Below are 19,090 nucleotides of genomic sequence, written 5' to 3'. Positions count from 1 at the left end.
TTGTCTTTAGTCAGTTTTGTGACATTTATTAATATACATGATCGCTGTGGTTGTGTCTACGTAACAATGAGTAGATGTGCTCTACGCTAAAGACTGATACACTGGAGATCATTATGGAGGGTTTCCCAACATACAAAATGCAGACACACAGGTGCTCCTGGGCTCCCACTGTACTGCTCAGGGACGTTCTGTAGGACAAGGCTGTGAAATACTCCAAGGCCCTTTGAGAGGCAGGAACCTGACTATGTGGGTTGTGCTTCCCAGAAGGATGCTCTTGACTGGCGGAGCCTCAAGGAAAATCTGCATCCCCATCAAATCCCCATCTGCCTGCGAAGGTCTGGAGCTCAGGGTGGGTGTTCTGGGTCCACTAACTTCACAGAACTTCTTCTAAGTCTACTCGGGGATGAGGGACTGTTCTTATTTTCCTGGAAAGATAGAACAGGGCATGAGCTTCCTCAGAACTTCTATTTTCACTCAGGAGTCCAGGAACCAGCACAGCGGACATTCTAGGTGAAAGAAGGCATCCTGGGCCCCTCTGAGCTTCCATCTGTGCTCTAAATGCCCTCCGGGGTCCAGGACAGAGTGGTCTGGACTGTGGAGCAGGAAGTGGGTGACTCACCTGCACAAATAAATGCCAAATAACTTGAGTCCCCCAAGGAGTCTGAGGACTACTTGGCCCAGACCTGCCCCCTGCTGGATGAGTGAACAATAAGATGATGTCCTCCCACAGCCACCACCATGATGTGGGAAGGGAAGTGAAAGGCCTGGGCCTTGAGGGACAGACATGGGAATAAGACATATAGTTGGGCAATGAGTGTTGATATAACATTTAAGACTCAACATACTCATCAGTCTGGACTTTGGTGAGTTGGGTGTGGATCTGGAGTCCTGCCTTTCTTGCAAGGAGACCAGCCCCATGATTAAGTTTCTGAAATCTGGAAAAAATGGAAGAACAAAAGCCATATGATCATCTAAATTAGGTGCAGAAAAAGCCTTTCACAAAATTCAACATTCATTTATGATTTAAAATTCTCCATAAAATGGTCATAGAGGGAACATACATCAACATCATAAAGGCCATATATGACAAACCCACAGCTAACATCAGACTCAATGACTCAATGGTGAAAAGCTGAAAGCATTTCCTCTAAGATGAGGAACAAGACAAGGAAGCCCACTCTCACTACCTTTACTCATAATAGCTTTGGAAGTCCTAGCCATAGCAATGACAGAGGGAAAAGAATTAAAGAAAATCCAAGTTGGAAAGGAAGAAGTAAAACTGTCACTGTTTGCATGTAATACTGTACATAGTAAATTGTAAAGATGCCACCAAAAAACTACCAGAGCTCATCAATGAATTTGGTAAAGTTGCAGAATACAAAATAAATACACATAAATCAGTTGCACTTCTATACAGTAATAACAAAACACCAGGAAAATAAATTAAGGGAACAATCCAGTTTACCATCACATCATAAAGAATAAAATACTTAAGAATAATCCTACCTAGGGAGGCAAAAGACCTGCACTCTGGAAACTATGAGATGCTAATGAAAGAAACTGGATACAACACAAACAGATCGAAAGATATACAGTGTTCTTGGATTGGAAAAATCAATATGGTCAAAATGGCCATGCTACCCATGGTAATTACAGATTCAATTCAATCCATATCAAATTACCAATGGTATTTTTCACAGAACTGGAACAAATTTTTTTTAAATTTGTATGGAAACACAAAAGACCAAAATAGCCAAAACAATCTTCAGAAAGAAGAACCAAGCTGGAGGAATCAAGCTCCCTGACTTCAGACTATACTACAAAGCTACAACAGCCAAAACAGTATGGTACTGGCACAAAAACAGACACATAGATCAATGGAACAGGATGGAAAATCCAGAAATAAATCCATGCACTTACGGTTAGTTAATCTATGATAAAGGAGGTAAGAATATACAATGGAGGAAAGATAGTCTCTTCAATAAGTGTTCCTGGGAAAACTGGACAGCTACATATAAAAGAATGAAATTAGAACATTCTCTAACACCATATTCAAAAATAAACTCAAAATGGATTAAAGACCCAGATGTAAGACCAGATACTGTAAAACTCCTAGAGGAAAAGAAAGGCAGAACACTCTTTGACATAACTTGCAGTAGCTTTTTCTTCAAAACCAGCTCCTAAAGTAATGGAAATAAAAGTAAAAATAAGCAAATGAGACCTAATTAAGCTTAAAAGCTTTTGCAGAGCAAAGAAAACCATAAACAAAATGAAAAGACAACATACAGAATGGGAGAAAATATTTTCAAATGATATGACCAACAAAGGACTAATTTCCAAAATATGCAAAAAGTTCATACAGCTTAAAATAAGGGAAAAAAAAACCAAACTCCTCAGTCGAAAAATGGGCAGAAAACAGATGTTTCTTCTTCTAAACAGACATTTCTCCAATGAAGACATACAGATGGCCAACAGGCATATGAAAAGATGCTCAATATCACTATTAGGGAAATGCAAATCAAAATTACTATGAGGTTTCACATTTCACCAGTCAGAGTGGCCATGATTAAAAAGTCCACAAATGATAGATGCTGCAGAAGTTGTGGAGAAAAGGGAACCCTCCTATGCTGTTGGTGGGAATGTAAATTGGTGCAGCCACTTTGGAGGGCAGTATGTATGTTCCTTAAAAAACTAAAACTTACTATGTGACTCAGCAATCCTACACCTGGGCATATATGTGGAGAAAAATATAATTCAAGAAGACACATGCACCGCAGTGTTTATAGCAGCACTGTTTACAATAGCCAAGACATAGAAACAACCTAAATGTCCATCAATAGATAACTGGATAAAAAAGTCTAGGTAAATTTACACAATGGAGTACTACTCAGCCATAAAAAGAATAAAATAATACCATTTGCAGCAACCATGGATAAACTTGGAGATCATCATTCTAAGTGAAGTAAGCTAGAAATAGAAAGAAAAATACCACATGATATCACTTATATGTGAGATCTAAAAAAAAAAAGACACAAATGAAATTATCTGCAAAACAGAAACAGACTCACAGGCATTTAAAACAAACTTATGGTTCCTAGGGAGGGAAGGGAGTGGGAAGGGATAAATTGGGAGTTTGAAATTTGCAGATACTAACTATTATATATAAAATAAATAAATAACATGTGTCTTCTATACAGCACAGGGAACTATATTCAGTGTCTTGCAGCAACGTATAATGAAAAAGAATATGGAAACAAAGATAGGTTTGTATATGTATGACTTAAACAGTATGCTGTATACTACAAATTGACACAACATTGTAAACCAACTATATTTCAGTGAAAAAGAATGCAAAAAATGATAATAGTATACAAAATACAATTTGGGGACCTGTGGGAATTATTTAAGAACTAGAGAGACCAACTCCAATTAGATTAAGTCACAAGGCTTCTATTACCTTTTCACAGACAGACAGAATGAAGATACAAAGCAGACAATAACTGACGTTTGGAGGCCACAGAGAAAAAAGGAGAGGGGTTAGGCTGGGACCACCGTCCAGCACGTAAGTCTCATGGGCCTCTGGCTTGTGCTTCTGAATTGTATGTCCTATGCCTTTTAGTGAACATCTGAGTTGTACAGAGATGAGAGAGGTTACACCTGCAGATCCTGAATTCACTGTGAAGCCTGTTTAGTTCTGCAGGATTCTGAGCATTGCTGGAAGGCTGTCTGCCATTTTAATAATAACCGATCTATAACTTCAATTTATTGAGCATTTGCTATATAGAAGGCACTTTACATATCAATTCACTGGAACTCAAAAATTCTAAAGAATTGTTGAGCCATTTCACAGGTGAGAAACTTGAGGTTTCTAGCAGGCTGATCTGTCCATCGTCATGGTTAAGAATCAGCAGTTCAGTGACACTGTCTGCCTTATGTCCTTAAAAATGGTGAAAAGGACAGTTTTGTTACATGTTCCCCAAATTTATAATAACCAATAAAGAGTCATGACTTTGAGCATGTCCATGGTATTTCACACCATATCTCATGTGATAATTTTTTCAATAAACATTTGTTGTCTTTCAGTGTCTATATATCCCTGATTGTATATGGAGTGTATAAAAAAAGTCAGCACAGAAACAGCGAACAGGATCTGAGCCGACTGTACACAAAGTCCCCTTGCCCAGCACCATCATGCCAACTCTGCACATGGAACTGGTCAGGGAAGCCCCATCAGAAATGAATGTCTGTGAACTTTTACAAAGCAGTGACCTGGAGGAAGTAGTGTGGATTTCCATCAAGAGTTACAGGCCCTGTGGATCCATCCCAGAGAAAATTCTTCAGAGATGTGGTGCTAGAAAACACCAGCCATCTGGTCTCAGTGAGTCTGTCAACAATGACGTCTTTACTCAAGTATCCAGACAAGCTTCCACATACCTCAGACCTCAATCAGCCCCCATTCATGTCTGGTCAAAGCCATGGCAGCTGTCTGAAGGTGTTTACATCTAGTTTGTCCCTCACTACACTGGAGCCTTCCTGATCACAATTCTTGTACTCAGTTCTTTCTTTATTCAATCTCCAAGACACAAAACAGTGCTGGAAAATCAGTGACTATTTCTTGCATAAATAAGTAAATGGATTAAAGATATACTAAATAAGTGTAATACTCTAAGCATTAAGCTGTGTGAATAAAAATAACACAGTATTAGGAAGAGCAGACACTTTCCTTTCCTACACAGAACTTATATTTTTCCAGTGGATCTAACATTTATTGGATTGTTTTTGACAGCACTCATTAGTCTCCTGGAGTCTACAGAGAACAAAATGGCAGTTCCTCATGGCCCTGCAGGCTTTATCACAACTCCCCCTGCCTCCCCTAGCTTCCTGTAGCAACAGAGACAAGCTCCTAGCTTCTCTACTGAAAGTGTTAAGCTACATATGTAGTTCCCCAGCTTTTCCAGTTGCTGCCTGAGGGTCAGCTTCTAACTTGCCTCTCCTGGGGCACTGACAGGACCTCAGTCTCCTGGGAGCACCTGAAAAAAAGGCACTGTGAGCAAGAACAAGGTTTGAGAGGCACCCAGAAGCTCTGGCTGGGCTGATTGTGCCAAACATTTCTGACATAAGGAAAGACCCTGAAGATTGGGAGAGGAGGCTATTTGGTATAAGGCAAAGAAACAAACAAGGATTCAAGAAAAATAAAGAAACAATGAATATACTCCAAGCAAAAACAGAACAAAATGAAAACAAGATACACTCCTAGACAGTGACTATAATGACACAGAGATAAGTGATACACACAACATAAAATTCAAAATAGTGTTCATACAGATTCTTACTGAGGTCAGAAGAGGAATGCATGAAAAAAAGGGGTAAAAAGGAATAAAACACGTGAAAATAGTTTAAAGAAATTATGTAACAATATCAAGTAGTCCAAATGCACAATACTGGAGGGCCAAGAGGAGATAAAGAACCAGAAAAAATATAGAAATAAATAATGTCTGAATTTTTTCCCAAACCTGCAGAATAAAACAGACATCCAGGTCCAGAAATGCCAAAGGACATCAAGTAAGAATTCAAAGTGAACCATACCAAGACACGTTATAATCAAATTGTCAGAAGTTTGAGACAAAGAAAGACTGTTGAAAGCAGCAAGAGAAAGTCACCTTGTTCTATACATACGAAGCAATTCCCATAAAACTACCAGTTGATATTTTCAGGAGAAACTTTGGAGCCAGAAAAGACTGGGATAACATAAGCCAAAATACTGCAAGGTAAAGAAAGACTGCCAACCAAGAATACTACATGGATCACACCTGTCCACAAAAAAAAAAAAAAAAAAAAAAAAAGAGAGAGAGAGAGAGAAAGAATTTCTCAGACAACCACAAGCTAAAGGAATTTAGCAAGATGTTTCTTAAAAGAAATGTGTGAGGGAAATCTTCAAGTCGGAAGAAAAGGATACTAAACAGCAACACAAGAGCAGAAGACAATCTGAAACTTAATGGTAAAGGCAAATATATACAGAAAAACAGAATACTCTATTACTATAATGATGGTAGTAAATTGCTACTAATACTACTATAAAACTTAGAGGATGAGAGATTTAAAATAACTATAACTGAATTAGATTGCTAGATACATAATAGAAGTAGATGTAAACTGTGACATCAGTAGCACATAATATGGATGGAGAGATAGAGATTTCTTATGTGCAAGTGAAATTAAGTTGCTATCAACTTACAATAGGCTGTTATAACTAACAGGTATTTCATACAAGCCCCTTGGTAACCACTAAGAATATACCTGTAGTAGAGACACAAAAAAAGAGAAAAGAAATAAAAACACATCAGTATCAAAAACAATGGAACACAAAGAAATACATGAAAAGAAAAAGAAACCTGCAAGACAAACAGAAATCAGTTCAAAAATGACAACAGTAAGTCATTCCTGAGCAAACACTATTTTAGCTGTAAATGGGCTAAACTCCCTAATAAAAATGTACATAGTGGTCGAATGGATTAAAAAGCCAAGATCCAACCACATGCTGTCTACAAGAATTCATCTTAGATTTTTAAGGACACACATAGGCTGGAAGTAAAGTGATGGGAAAAGATAGTCCATGAAAATGGCGACCAAAACAAAGCAGGAGTGGCTACTATACTTCTCTCAGACAAAGGTGACTTTTAGCCAGAAATGGTCACTAGGGACAAAAAATGTATTATGTAATAATAACCATGCAATTCCCTAGGAAGTTATAACAACTGTAACTATTTATACACATCTAATATCAGATCATCTAAGTATGTAAAGCAAACACTGACAGATCTGAAAGGAGAAACTGAATGCTATACAATAGTTGGCATTTCTATACCTGATTTTCAACACTGGATAGAACATTGATACACAAATCAATAAACAATCAGTGGACCTGAACAACACTTTAGACAAATGGACCTAACAGACATACACAGAACTTTTCATCCCTCTGCAGAATAATGACAGAACATTCTCCAGGATAGACCACATGTTAGGTCACAAGAGGGACATACAAATTGAAGAAGATTGACATCCTACCAAGAATCTTTTGTTGCATAATGAAATGAAAGTAGAAATCAATTAAAGCACAAAGTTAGAAAATCCTACAAATATGAGGAAATGAAATAACACAATCTCAGAAACCACGGGATCAAAGGACAAATCAAGAGAACTGCTGATTATAAAATTTGAATTTGAGAAGGTATAACTCACCTCTTCTCTCCAAGACTTTTAGATAAAACTAGACTCATCACAAGGCAAGAGATATCTGTTATTTATGACTTATTAACTGTGACTAATGACAAATTGTACCCCTACATGGAACAGAACACCTCTCATGTGAAACATTTTACTAAGTGGTTAGGAGTATTGATTTTTAAACTGAGCTCATGTTTAAAGTGTTCTGTATAGAAATCAATGAATGAACTGTGAATGTCTGTTGCTCACTACAATCTCCGAGACCCTTGAAACAATGCCCAGTGCTGTACATGACTGAGCAGGCTTCGTGCAGATCTTGGGGTTAGCAGGCGCAGATTCCTTACTAACTACACACCTCAGATGTCCATTACCAGACGTGTGGACAAAGTCAGCATCACAAGCCAATGGCTCCAGGGACTTCTCCACTGAAAGGTGGCCCTACTCTGACCCTCCTGTGACCTGAGGTCTCCCATTTCTTTCCTTCTTCTTTCTACCTCTCGGCTTTGCTTTTCATACAGCATTGCTTCCCCAGGGTCGCACTCACTCCCACTGGTCTGACAGTAAGAGAATCTTCCAATAAGGTTCAGGTATTTCAGTCCTTCAAAAATTTCCTACATGCTGCTCTATCTACTGCAGTTTCTCTCATCAACATACAGCCACATTTAAGGAAAAAATATAATTTATACATCGTCTTCCAGTGTTTAAATGTGAATAAAGTTCACTTACAAAATGAAAACTGGATGGATCCGTACAAGAGGGAAGAGGCGTGTTTTATTTAAAACCGCCAGCCATTTTCAGAGGACGCAGTTACTAATCAAACTATAAGACATTGAATTTGGGTCAAACCTTTGTGCTCCACACTCACAGAAGTGCTGCTGTTGTCCTCTGTGCCTCCTTCACCCTGCACTTTGTTCAGCTGACCTCATTCTGACACATGTGCCAGCACAACTAGACAGTGGGCCTCTGCTTCCTCAATCTCCCTCCACTGTGTTCACCAGATGATTAATGCACGTCAGACACCAACCGGCCATGAGTGAGGTATCTTTCCCCTGTGCCCAAGGACTAAGCGAGACAAAGACAACTGCTCTCATTTCGGCATAAGGTGGAGACTTTCAACAGCACAAATACTGGGAAGGAGAGTACTCAGTTTCTGGGCCACAAAACAGCTCTGGGTTTTCACTCACACAAAGTTCAAGCACTAAGAAGACACAACTGAACAAGAAGAAAGGAGCCATGACATTTTACAGTGTTCCACAATACCCAGACTCACCTGTCATGAATCCCCTGAGTGTCACCTGGCACTGTGCTCTAAGAGGAACAGGGACCATTTCCCCTCTCCCAGATTCAGAAGTAATATGGCTTTACATGCTGCTGCTCATATAGAACAAAAGAAAAAAACATAATCAATAGACACAGAAAAGGCAATGAAAAACTTAGGTGTAAAATGAATGTAACTCAAGGCCATGCCTCAAAACATATTCAGTAGTGAAAGTCTGAAACCTTCCCCCTAATGTCAGGAACAAGACACGGCAGCTCACCCCCACCACTCACTCCGCATAGAAGTCCTAGCCAGAGCAGTCAGGCAAGGAAGAGACACGAAAGGCATCAAAACCGGAAAATAAGAAGTACAAATGTCTCTATTGTAAGATAACATGATTTTATATATAGAAAGTCCTAAAAACTTCACCAAAAACGTGTTAGAACTAATCAACATAATCAGTAAAGCTGTAGAATAAAAATTTAAAGTGCAAAAGTCAGTCATATTTCTATATACTGAAAATTATCTGAAAAAGAAAGAAAACAATTCTATTTCTAACAGCATCAAAAACAATAAAATAATAAGGAATAAATTTATCCAAGGGGATACAAGATCACTATAATACACTAATGAAAGAAACTGAAAGACAGACATAAATGTAAAGTTATCCCTTGTCCATGGATTGGAAGAATTAATATTATTAAAATGTCCATACTACCCAAAGCCATCTATTGATTTACTTCAATTCCTGTCAAAATCCAGTGGCATTTTTTAAAAATAGAAAAAAAGTACAAAAATGTGTAAGGGACCACAAAAGACCTTGTATATGCAATGCTGGAGGTATCACACCCCATGAGGTATCACACCCCATGATATCAAACTATATTATAAAGCTATAATAATCTAAATGGCATGGTACTGCCATAAAAACAGGCATATACACCAATGGAATAGAACTGAGAGTCCAGACACAAACCCTTGCATATAAAGTAACCCAATATTTGATAAGGAGGTCAGGATACTCAGTGGAGCAAAGACAGTCTTGTCAATGAACAGTGGTTGGAAAATTGTATATTCACATGCAAAAGAATAAAACTAGACCCCCATCTAACACCACTCACAGAAATTAAATAGAAATGAAATAAAGGTAAATGTAAGACTGGAAGTCATAAAATTCCTAAAAGAAAACAGTAAAAATCTTTTTAACAGAGGTCTTAAAATTATTTTTGATGATACCTTAAGCATAAACAATTTAACAGGTGGAACAATTAACAAATGGAAATATACCAAACTAAAATAAAAATCTCTTACACTGCAAGACACACAATCAACAAAATGAAAAGACAGCCTACATAGTGGGAAAAAATATCTGCAAACCTTATAGCTAATAAAGGGTTGATATTCAAAATACATACCACACAACTAAAAAGCACACAAACACAAAATAAGTCAATTAAAAGCTGTGGAAAAGTCCTGAAAAGACATTTTTCCAGAGAAAATACATGAATTTCCAGCAAATACATAAAAATGTGCTCAACATCACTAAACATTAGAAAAATTAAAATTAAAGCCACAATGAGATACCACCTCAGGACTATTAGAATGGAATTCATCAAAAAGACAAGAGGTTTACCATCAAATGTTAGCCAAGATGTGGAGAAAAAGGGAGACTTTGTGCAATTTTGGTTGGCTTATAAATTGGTTTGGCCTCAATGGAAAACACTAGAGAGGTTCCTCAACATTTAATAGGACTACCATATGACCCAGCATTTCTGCCTATGGGAAATGCATCTGAATGAATCAAAAATACTATGTTGAAGAGACATCTGCACCCATGTTCACAGCAGCATTATTTACAATAGTCAAGACATGGAAACAACCTAAGCGTCTATGGACAGATGAGTGCATATAAAAGCTGTGGTATATTTAGACAATGAAATATTACTCAGCCATAAAAAGAAGGAAATTCTGCCATTGGGGATAATATAGATGGACCTTGAAGGCATCATGTCAAGTGAGAGAAGTCAGACAGAGCAAGACAAATACTGTATGACCTGATTTATATGTGAAAAAACCAAAAACAAGCTCATAGAAAAAGATCAGAGTTTTGATTAGTAGAGGTGGGCGGTGGGAAAAGGGAGAATTTGATGCAGGAAGTGCAAAGGTACCAACATCCGGTTATGGGATAAATAAGTATTGAGAATGTTATGTACAACATGATGAATACAGTTAACACTGCTGTATAATATATTTGAAAGCTGTTAAGCAAGTAAACCTTAAGAGCTCTCATTACAGGAAAATATATTTTGTTTCATTTTTTGCATCTGTATAAGATGATGTATGTTAACTAATCTTATGTGATAATCATTTCACAATATATCAAAATCAAAATATTATAATGTGCATTTTAATCTTAAACAGCACTTTATATCAATTATATCTCAATAAAAATGGAGGGAACTTAAAACAGCTTTACAATAATGTCCTTGAAATTAAAAAAAAAATCTTGAAACAGAAAATGGAAACACAATTTACTAAAACTTCTAAGATGTAAGATGCCACAAAAAGAGCTATGAGAGTTTATTACAATAAATGACTACGATTAGAAAAAAGAAAGACCACAAATAAAGAATTTTACTTCTCAAGAGACTAGGAAAAAAAAATCCCACTAAGTTAACAAGTAGCAAAGGAATAAAATAACAAATGTGAGAGCAGAAATAAATAAAAGACTATAAAAATTAGAAAACATCAATGCTAGAGGTTGTTTTTGAAATGGTAAACAAAATCAGCTAACTGAACTATACTAACAAAGGGTAAAAGGGAATATGCAAATGAATTGGAAATGAGAGGAAACATTGCAACTGATGCAACAGAAATACAACAGATTATAAGAGGTGACTATGTACAAACATAACCAACAAACTGGATAGCCTAGAAAAAAGTAAATTCCTAGAAACAGGAAAACAAAAGTTAATCATGAAGAAATAGAAAATCTGAACAGACCACTGATGAGTGAATAGATTGTATCAGTAATAAAAAACCTACCAAAAATAAAGGCTTAAAATAAACATTTAAATAGAATACAAATTCATCTCAAACTTTTCAAAAACATGAAGAGGAGGAACATTTTCAAACTCATTTGATGAGTCCAGCACTACCCTGATACCAAAGCTAAATAAGAACACTACATGAAAAAAAAAAAAAAAACACCTGGCAAGTATTACTGATAAATTTCTCAATGAAATATTAGCAAACCAAATTCAACAGTATAGTCTGAAAAGATTATATACCATGATCAAGTGGACTTTATCCCTGGAATGCAAGGATAATTCTACCTATGTAAATCAAACATGTCATACATCACATTAATAGAATGAAATGCAAAACTCATACGGTGATCTCAATAGATGCAGAAAAAGCATGTGAAAAAAATTGAACACTCTTCCATGATAAAAACACTCAACAAATTGCTATAGAAAGAAAAGTACATCAACATAATAAGGGTCATACCAAACAAATTCACAGCAAACATACTCAATGGTGAAAGTCTGAAAAGTGTTCTGCCAAAAATATAAACAAAGTAAGTCTGTGAACTCTCACCACTTCTTTTTCACCTAATACTGGAAGTCCTAGCCAGAGCCATTAGGCAGGAAAAATATATAAAAGAAATACAAATTGAAAAGGATGAAGTAAAACTATTTCTGTTTACATTTAACATGATCTTACATGTAGAAAATCCTTATGATACCACTAAAAACCTATCACAATAGACAAATTCAGTCAGGTTACAAGATACAAAAATCAACAAGTGAAGAGCAGTGTGTTTCTATATACCAACAACAAACAATCTGAAAAAGAAACTTAAAAAGCAGTAATATTTAAAATGGCATCAGAAATAAATAAAACATTTAAGAATAAATTAAACCAAGTGGATAAAATATCCATACACCTAAAATGACAAAACATTGGTGAGGAAAGTGAAAAAACACAAACAAATGGTAACAGTTTTCATGGTTATGAATTAGAAGCAAAAATATTGTAAAAAATGTCTATACCACTCAAGGCTGTCTATAGATTCAATGTGATCCCTATCAAAATTCCAATGACTTTTACACAGAGAAAGAGAAAGCAATCCTAAAACTTGTATGGAACCACAAAACATCCCCAATAGCCAAATCAATCTGGTCAAAGAAGAACAAATCTAGAGACATCACACTCCCTAATTTCAAACTTTGTTACAAAGCTATAGTAATCAAAATGGTACGTACTGCAAAAAATAGAGACCAAGTCCAATGAAACAATCAAGAGCTCAGAAATAAATCCATTCATATGCAGTCAACAAATATTTCACAAGGGAGCCAAGAAGAAGTAATGGGGAACATACAGTCTTTTCAATAAATTGCACTGGAAAAACTGGATAATGACATACAGATGAATACAACTGGACCCCATTCCTGTAGCACTCACAAAAATTAACTCTGAGTGGACTGAAGGCTTAAATATAAGACTTAAAATGGTAAAAGTACTTGAAGAAAATAGAAAGAAAAAGCTCCTTGGGATGGTTTTGGCAAATATTTTTTGGATACGACACCAAAGATGCAAGAAACAAAAGCAAAAATAAACAAGTGGAACTACAGCAAACAAACAAACAAACAAAAAGTAAAAAACACTGCATAGCAAAATAAGTAATCAGCAAACTTAAAAGCAGCTGCAGAACAAGAAAACATATATGCAAACCTTTTTTTATTCACAAAACCATTTTTGATAAAATATATACATAACTCATGAAATACTAACAAATAAAAAATTAAAAATGGGCTAAAGGACTTGAGTAGACTTTCTTTTCTCAAAAAGGACATACAAATGCCCAACAGGTACATGAAAAAATACTCAACATCAGTAATCATCAGGGAACTGCAAACCAAAACCACAAGGAAACATCACCTCACACCTGTTAGAATGGCTATTATAAAAAATAAAAAAATTGTATTTTCAAGAGTATGAAGAAAAGGTAACTTGCACACTTTTTGGGTGGAAATGTAAATTGGTACAGCAGAATGAATGTAAGAGACTTAAACTGGACCCCATCTTACACTACTCACAAAAATTAACTCACAATAGATTAAAGAGCCAACTGTATGACTTGAAACCATAGAACTCCTAAAAAAAATCATAGAGGAAAAGCTTCTCAACCTTGGTCTTGGGAATAATGATTATTTGGATATGACTCCACAGGACAGGCAACAAAAGCAAAAGCAAAAAGAAATAAATGGGACTAAGTTAACCTAAAAAACTTCTGCATAGAAAAAAAATTGAAAAAACAAAAAAGGCATCATATGGAATAGGAGCAACTATTAGCATCACCATCTTTTGGTAAGTGGTAGTTACTCAAGTACATAAATAAATCATACAACTTAGCAGCCAAAAAAATCTAGTTAAAAATGAATAGAGGATCTGAATAGGCATTTTTTTCCTAAGAAGACATACAAATGTCCAACATGAAATGGTGTTCAACGTCATTAATCATCAGGGAAGTGCAAATCAAAACCATGAGACTATCTCTCACCTGTTACAATGGCTACAGTCAAAAAAGATAAGTGAGTACAAGAATTGGCAAGGATGTGGAGAAAAGAAAATCCCTGTGAATTTTTGGTAAAAATGTAAATTACCACAGCCACTATGAAGAGCAGTATGGAGGTTCTGCCAAAAATTAAAAGTAGTGTCCAGCTGTCCCAGCACCATTTGTCAGAGACAATCCTTTGCCCATTGAACACGTTTTACTCCCATCTCAAATATTTGTTGACCTTATATGCTTGGATTTACTACTAGGCTCTCTATTCTGTTCCTTTTTTAGACTATGTATGTATTTTAATACCAGTATCGTGGTGTCTCATGACTATAGCACTGTGATATAGTTTTAAAGCATGAAGTGTGATGACTCCCAATTTATTCCTTCTCAGGATTGCTCTGGTGTCTGGGTCTTTTGTGGTCACATCAAAAAATTTTAAGACGGATTTCTATCTGTGAAAAATGCTGTTGGAATATTGATAGAAATTGCATTGACCTTCTAAGTGGCTTTGGGTAGTATGGACATTTTAGCATTAATTCTTCTGGTCCATTAACCATACTTCTGGCCCAGTATATCTTTCCATTTGTTTTCACTTCTTCAATTTTTTCCAGAAGTCTTATAGTTTTTAAAGTACAATTTTTTCACTTTCTTAGTTAAGTTTATTCTTAAGTATTTTTTATTGGTTTTAATGTTATTTTGAAAGGGGAAAGGCTAATGTCTTCAACAAATGATGTTGGTTAAATTGGAAAACCACATGCAGAAAAATGAAATCGGACACCTACCTTCCACCACTCACAAATATAATTTAAAATGGATTAAAGACTGAAATGTAAGGCCAGGGCAGCCTGGAGGTGCAGATCCCCAGAGACAATGTTCAACCGATGAGGGACTTATGTTGACAAATATTCCAATCTCTCCATCCTCAGGTGCACGTTCTCATGATACCAGAGACCACCCTGATCTGCAAGGGGCTGAGGGGATTCCCAGGGTGCTGGACTTCCAGTGCTAACACAGGGTCAGGCTGGCAGCCTGAGATGGCTGGTCACAGTAATTGTATCTCCAAGGGCCCCAGGGGGTAGAGCCCAGCTGCCCACAGCAGGATCCTGTGCCCAATGCTCCAATTACTTGCTTTCCCTCCTTGTGTCCCATGTCCCCCTCTCTTGTACTTGAGTTTCCTGGGGTCATCCCCCCAATAAACCACCTACATCCTTGTCTCAGGGGAAACCCAGACTGAGGTCACACTCAGCTGTAAGGTGGTTCTCTTCCCTCCACTCTTGCTCTTTCATTCACTCCAGAGCCTTTCTCGTAACTAGGCTGAGCATGGGCTTGTGGAGTGGGCAGGGAAGATGTGGTAATAAAACTGTGAAGGACAGGTTGCCTTCATGCTGGGCATGCTGAGGGGACACGCATCCCACCACATCCTCAGGGACCTGTGTGCAGTTCCGGTGCTGTCAGCTGGCCCGTTCTCCACCTTGGACATCCCCACTGTGCCCATGCCTGTGGAGCCATGCTAGGTAGGGAAGAGAAATGTACACCTTTGCTCTCTGGGTGGAGTAGGAAAGAGGTCTCTGGTTTGTATCCAGGTTCTTGGCCCAGGCAGCTGAGCCTTCCTTGTCTCTGGTCTCTAGTCCCCTAGTGCTGACCGTGGCCCCTGCATCTTGGCTCATGGGTCCCCCTGCTTATGTCCTCCCTCGGCCTTGCTAACTCCTTCCCTTCAAAACTAAGTGTAAGCCCATATCATCCAGGAAGCTCCCCTCGAATGGTCACAGCCCACACTGACCTTGATCTCCCAATTATCTGCACCATTTCCTGTGGACCCACTGCAGTTTGTGTGCTGCTCTGCTGGGTCCCCTGCTAGAGGTGCGTGCTGAGAGGGGGTGGGATCTGAGCACGGAGGTGGTGAACTGCATAAGGCATACAGAGGGAGCTCAGAACCTGCTGTGAGGGGAGGGACCGCCCAGAACATGAGTCAGGTGGCTTCCATAGAAAGAGGCCCTGAGATGCAGGTTCCTGTGTAAGTGATTCATTCAGACGTCTTCCCAGGGGAGATCTGTAAGGACATGGGGTTGGCCGGACAGGGGGTCAGCCAGACAGGGGAGGGTGGAAGTTAGGGGAGGATGAGATTTTAGACAGAGTCCCACGAGGGTGGCTTCACTTGGATCCTGCAGGGGGGCTCCAGAGGGTAAAATACAGCTCAGAACTGTCCTGACCTGAGGCAAGAGGGCTGGACTTCCATATGTCACCAGACAGTCACTGGTTCAGGGTGCCCTGGGGAGAGGTGCATGGATTCCTCAGGCTCTTCCATCTCCCTACTGACAGCAAAGAGCTTCCGGGAGCCCAGATGCAGTCGTCCTCCAAAGAAGAAACTCAGCTGCCAGCCACTGAGAGCCGAAGCCAAGGAAGGGCCCTGCTGCCCACTCTGGCTACTTGGGCACACGAGCCTCCACACCCTACACGAGTGGCTGCTTCAGAGAGGGAAGTATCTGGAACATCCCCAGTTCCCAGACTAATTTTTTTTTAATTGAAGTATGATCAGCCACGAAGTATCAATTTCTGGTATACAGCACAATGTCCCAGTCATGCATTTACATACATATATTCACTTTCATATTCTTTTTCATTAAGGATTATTAAGATATTGAATGCAGCTCTCTGCGCTATACAGAAGAAATTTGTTTTTTAAATCTATTTTTATATAGAGTGGCTAACATTTGCAAATCTCAAACCAGCCTAAATTCTGACCCACCTGCCTTAGCTCATCCTACCCTCTGCTTTGCCATCCATGCCTGTCCTTTGCCCTCTGACCCCTGATAGCTTTACCTGCGCCTCAGATCTGATGAGGCCACAGTCTTGCAAGCCCAGAACTCTGACTTGCCTCCCTGAAGGTGAGCACACTTCCCCTCTGAATAAGCGACTTCTGGTGGCTCTGGATCCATCCCAGGACCTGGATGCAGAGGAGCCTGACGGATACACCCTGTCTCAACTCTCCCAACGTCTTGGCTATGCAGGCATTTCAGAACATGTGAGCCCAACCCTGCCTTTCTGTCCCATTGCTGTGTGGAGATGCCGGCCCATGCTTGGCAGCTTTACAAAGTCAGTCCTAACAGGGCTAATTGATACAAGTGACTACTACTGAAACTGGCTGAAGTGACAGAGCTGGAGTGGCATCAGGCAGACGCTGGGGGCTGACCTGGCCTCCCTCACAAGCAGCAGGGCCTGTGTCTGAGCTGCCCTGGGTCAGAGTTCTCACTGCTCAGGAGAAGCAGAGCCAAAGCCTCTTGTCCCTGTGGTGTTCCATACCTAGGAGGACAGCCTCATGTTAACCTGCTTGGCCCCTCCTTGGTGCACGTGCAGTTCTCTGACCCGTCCATGAAGGGCCTGCAGGAGGGACCGAGAGGCTACTAAGCTGTGGGTGTTCAGCTCAGTGTCAGCCAGCAAGTGCCGGCAGGACAGGGGTCCCTGAGGTGAACGTGCAGCTGCTCCGGCTGCTCTGATCCTGCAGACAGATGGGGCTGCAGACACACACTTGGCATGTGTCCCCTAAGCACCCCTGGCCTCACTTCCATGAGTCTGACCATCAGACATCCTCTGAGGCTTGGCAGGCTGCCCAGTCCTGACTCCTTTTCTAGACCCCCAAAGAGTCACCCACATTGACAGGGAGAGAGTGGGGTGGCTACATCATATCTACAAAACACCTTCCTACAATGAAATAGTCAGATTTCTATGTGTGGAGTCAGGAGAGTGGGAGAGTTATCCTGAGGGATGGCATCCATGGCTCTCCAAGGAGGGCCCAGCTGGGGTGCAGACAGGAGCCCCAAAGTGAACGTCTGCTAGGAACTGACTTGACACCAGGCGTGGGCCCCGGCACGGCAGCTCATTGAATTCTCACAACAGCAAGCACAGTTTTCCCTCTGCTCCTTAATACTGTCATCCCTAGTTGTTTATAAAATAAATTTATAAAAATATCATCCTTATTTCTATGAGACATCAGAAAAATACAAATCTGGGAGTCATCCCAAGTCCCCACATACCTGCAAGGCTTCGGTTTCCTCAGCCATAACATTGCTATGAAGGTTAATTGAATTAACATGAGTCTAGGACCTTACAGAATCATGGGTGGTTGAGATTTTTAAGGAAAAGAGGAAAGAGAGCATATTTTCCGACCAGCAGGAATTCAAAGATGGGGAGTCTGATTTCAGAGGCACAGTCAATTAACTTATTTACAAAACGGAAACACTCACAGACACAGAAAGCAAACTTATGGTTACCAGAGGGGGAAGAGGTGGGGAGGGATAGATTAGGCATTCAGGATTTGCAGGTTTTAACTCCTGTATATAAAATAGACAGACAACAAGGTCCTACTGTACAGAACAGAGAGCTATACTCAGTATCTTCTAATAACCTATAATGAAATCATATGAAAAGAAGTCTGTATGTATAACTGAATCACTATGCTGTACACCAGAGACTAACACAGCATAGTAAATTGACTACACTTCAATTAAAAATTAACAAAGGTACAGTCATTGTTTAGGAGCTCAAAATGTGAGCTCATTCCTTCATCTTGGGGACTCCTTGATCTCACAGAATATGTCACACATGACAGGGGTGTGAGAGACGCAAGGAGGACTTGGGGGTGAAGGTGCAAACCTCCAAAGACCTGGATCCGCATGCGTAAGAGGCTTTCCCTCAGGTTGTCCAGACTGAACCAAGACCGAAAGGAACGTTGCCCATCACAACCTTCCTTAAACATTCTATGATTTTCCTATCTAGTCATCAGCACCACAACATGCAAAATACTGAATATTACATTCGAAATAGTCGTTCCGATTATAATGATCATATTGATTGGCTATCGTGTTCTGGGACGGCACACCCCTTCCCCTACAGGATCTGAATTCTTTGTACGCTCATCCCAGGAGGTCTTAATTGCTGAGGTTATCCATGTTCTATGCATATTGATCAAATTGTCACTGTCTTAGATGAGAGGGGATGATACTGAGGCCAGCAACATTAGGTAACGTCTCCACGGTCAC

At 39.2% G+C, this 19,090-nt stretch overlaps 1 long non-coding RNA gene across 1 annotated transcript; it reads right to left on the bottom strand.

Annotated features, from left to right (window-relative positions):
• On the bottom strand, positions 1-18,735 carry LOC140691574 (uncharacterized). The gene is made up of 5 exons (XR_012067316.1): positions 18,705-18,735; positions 8,498-8,598; positions 2,915-2,967; positions 846-935; positions 1-425 (listed from the first exon to the last, which is right to left on the bottom strand). It is a non-coding gene; the product is annotated as an uncharacterized lncRNA (long non-coding RNA).
• Positions 18,736-19,090: the final 355 nt, after the last annotated feature.

The sequence above is a fragment of the Vicugna pacos genome, chromosome 35 (genome assembly GCF_048564905.1).
Source record: "Vicugna pacos chromosome 35, VicPac4, whole genome shotgun sequence".
Lineage (NCBI taxonomy): Eukaryota > Metazoa > Chordata > Mammalia > Artiodactyla > Camelidae > Vicugna > Vicugna pacos.
Note: the sequence above shows the minus strand (reverse complement) of the source record. Positions and strands in the feature narration are given on the sequence as shown.